A 3,819-nucleotide genomic window follows, 5' to 3' on the forward strand; every position below is an offset into this window, starting at 1 on the left:
GTCACGAGGCCATCTTCTTTTCAGGCGCCTCGGAGGATTGCCAGGAATGGAAGAGGAAGCAAGGTTAGAAACTAGTGGGCTTGGGTGGTTAGGGAGTTTATTATAGAAGGAATCGTATCGGGTTCGGACTAGATCGGTTTCATAAGGAACATTTAGGTCTTTATGGATGGTTTTATTAGTAACAAAAAAAGGAGCATTGAGGATTTTAGGAAGGATTTTGGATTGTAAGGATTGGATACGAGAGGAGTTTGAAGGTTTAGTGGAGCCCCAAAGCGTACTATATGTTAAAAGAGTTATTCAACCAAAATGGTTATGCAACGATCAAAGGCATGCCTGGATGAAACTACTATCAAACAATTCCTGAAAAATAATTTTTTATTACGAATAAGGGTAACTTTAAGATCCCATTTAACACCGACAAGCTAAAATACTCGATTGATTGCATGATTTATCAGCATATTTTATAAAGATAATTTTATATTTATTTATTATAATGCTTCATATTTAGACCATATTAGAATTTGCTATCTGCTTAAGCAACGAACAAATATGGTTATCAATTTTAAAAAATATTTCTTTACTGTATCTATAAGGTTGGTACAAATGAAAGGATTTTTAAGTGAATATATAAAACTGCATATTTTTTTGCACAATCTGTTTATTTAATCAAAATATGTTAACTTTGCTTATCAATGCACTTATCCCAACGGGATTTAAGCAGAGGTACCTGTCTTAAATTTGTTTTTGTTTTTTAATAATTTATTTATTATTATTTACAACTGTACACACATATATACAACAAGTAAATTTGCTGTAGGTGACATAGTAACATGATATAAACATGTGGAGAATCTACCCACTGATAAAACTCCAATAACATTTCTAGAGGAGAAGATCTCGAGGCCATCTTCTTTTCAGACGCCTAGGAGGATTATTAGGTAATGAAGGAGAAGCCAGGTTGAAAACAAGTGGATTTGGGTGGTTGAGAAGTTTGTTATGGAAGGAACAGTATCTGGCTCTGGCCATATCGGCAACATAGGGGACATTGAGGTCATGATGGATGATTTGATTTGGGACAAAGTAGGATTTTGGACTGAAAGGATTGTATTCTGGAGGAATTTGATGGTTTAGTGGAGCCCCAAAGCTCAACTCCGTATGTCCAGATAACAAAAAAATTTAAAATCAATAAATACAGATATCGAATTTTTCAGGTTTAGCCCGTAAAAAAAATTCCAAATTTAAAAAAAAATGAATTTCAGTTGGCGAGACCCGGCGAATAGATTGGCTGCTGCAGAACTTCGTATTTAATTTCGCAAATGTTTTGTGCCATGCGTCTGTCTCTATCGTTTTGCGTTTTCCATGCGTTTTGTAGTGAACAATCACCGGACCGAAAATTTTCAAACAAGAAGAAGAAACGAAAATATTTAGAATATACGTATCTTATGTAATAGACGAGACAGAAGAATTGTGATGGCAGCGCATGCGTGGGAGGTATCGGGCAGAGAGGGAGAGGAAAATCATGTGTTCTGTCGTCGTTTGTTTTTTTAAAGAATGGACATTGATGTAAAGCCTAGTGTATTTTTTGGTTTCTCTGTGAGCTGAGTTATGTTTAAAAACTGTGTATTGAGAAGTGATCTTTCTCTCTCTCTGCCACGACCAGCTGAGTGCAAGTACGTATGCGTTATTGTTCACCTTTGGACACAGATAACAATTGTAAGTATTTTAATTGTAGGTAAGATTATAAGTTAGTAATAAGTACATAGATATAATTAGAATAAGTTAGGATAGGGCCTTTGTTAGTTAAGATTGTTCTTTTAATTTTACAATTAGTTTAAGTAAATATGTATTTCAATAAACATTAAAAACACATGTTTCTTGTTGTGGATATGTGAGTTAAAACAATATTAATTAACCTTGCAATTTGAATACATTACACATAGAAAACTAATTTCCAGAAATAAAAGTAATAATATAGATGTATGATATACCGTTAAAATAAAAATATATATTTAAATTAAATTTTTTTTAGAAAAATTAATATTTAATATATAGTTTTCCAATATGCTTTACCATGTTCAATCTTGCTCCTCGTAACCTCTACAATTTTTGGAATCTTGATTTATTTTTGCTGTTTCATGAGAGTGGCTTGTTAGACTTCTGAAAGTATTTTGTATTGCTAACCTCAAATGTCTCTACAGCACACCTGACAATAGGGCCTTCGATGAAATGGTGTACTGTTATAGATTCAGATAGTACGGATACTAAATCGAGTTGTAAATCAGATCTCATCTTTACCGCTTTTTAATCCGACACGTCCTAAAACCGTAAGTCACCTAATACCGAAAAAAATTTACGCATATTTTATTGTGTTTCTTACTTATATCCCTAACTAGAAATATATATTTTTATTGATATTCTGATTTTATCTACTTAAAAAATAGAATTTACAAAACTATTTTATCCTTACTACTGTTCTGTATAGATGTGAGGCGTGGCCTCTTAAACTAAGGGACGAACAGCGTCTTAGGGTTTTCGAAAATAAAGTATTGCGCCAAATATTCAGACCGAAAAAGGAGGAATTAACGGAGAATTTAGAAGATTACACAACGCTGAATTATAGGACCTACACCCGGGAAATATAATTCAAGTTATAGCATTGCGGCGTGCAAGGTTGTAAGGTCGTTACTAAGGAGCGATCCCTAAAATAGTAATAAACACTGAACTACAGGGTAAACGTCCGAGGGGTATACCGAAACGTAGATGGGAGGATTTTGTTAAAACAGATTTAGTGGAATTGGGTTTGGAGGGGTATCACTGGATGGATGTATGCACAGTGCGTTTGGTGGTATCGGCATCGGTTCGTTAAGCCTTTATTATTATTATTATTCTGATTTTATCTAAAGTAAACTGCTTTCAGATTTTTTGTTTTAATCAAACATACTCGTTGAAGTATTCATTCGTTTAAAAACGATGCATTAATTCATCTGAATGGAGGTATCAGATATTTTAATGCTATAATATGCTTCTATTTGTACGATATTATATAGCAAATACAACATAAATTTATCTAATATTAAACCGATGCTATGTTAAATTCCAAAATTATAGAAAAATAATTTAAATGCCCACCATTAGGATTTGAAGATTGTCATTTCCCGTTGGAGTGGGATGTGATAATTATGATGCAGAAATGCAGGCTATCTACTTTGCGATGGAAGCCACTATTGAATGCAATGACAACATGGTAATCTTCAGCGACTCCCAGACCGTAATACAAAAACTAACAACACCAGGTGCCGCAGAGTCACCCACGGAAGAAAAGTGCAGAAACATGGCAGCTATCATGAAAAAAAGAGGAAGGGCTATAGCCCTGCAGTGGATACCAGGCCATGCTGGCATAGATGGTAATGACCAAGCTGACAAGTTGGCTAAACTTGGTTGTGCAGAGATCCAGCCTGTTCTCCCACTTTCCTACAGAACAGTGAAATCACTTATAAGCGCTTATTATAAGGACAGGACAAGTGCTAGACACAGAGTTCAAGCGGAAGGAAAGAAGTGGGAGAGCCTACTGGATAAGGAAAAAAGAATCCCAGGCAATCTTAGCAGAGCTGAGAGAGTGGCCTGTTTTCGGCTAGTGACAGGACATGATCTGCTCCAAAAACACCTCCATCGAATTGGCATCGTAGATTCCCCGAAATGTCCTCTATGCAACATAGGGGACATGGATGGGGACCATCTTTTGGCGTGTGTTGGTCTGATGGATGTTGAGCGAGATACGGATGAACTAAGAGGACGAATAAAATTGTGTTGAGCTGCGAG

The sequence above is a fragment of the Halyomorpha halys genome, unplaced genomic scaffold (assembly GCF_000696795.3).
Source record: "Halyomorpha halys isolate HHAL.00 unplaced genomic scaffold, Hhal_1.1 Scaffold1499.1, whole genome shotgun sequence".
In the NCBI taxonomy this organism is placed as follows: Eukaryota; Metazoa; Arthropoda; class Insecta; order Hemiptera; family Pentatomidae; genus Halyomorpha; species Halyomorpha halys.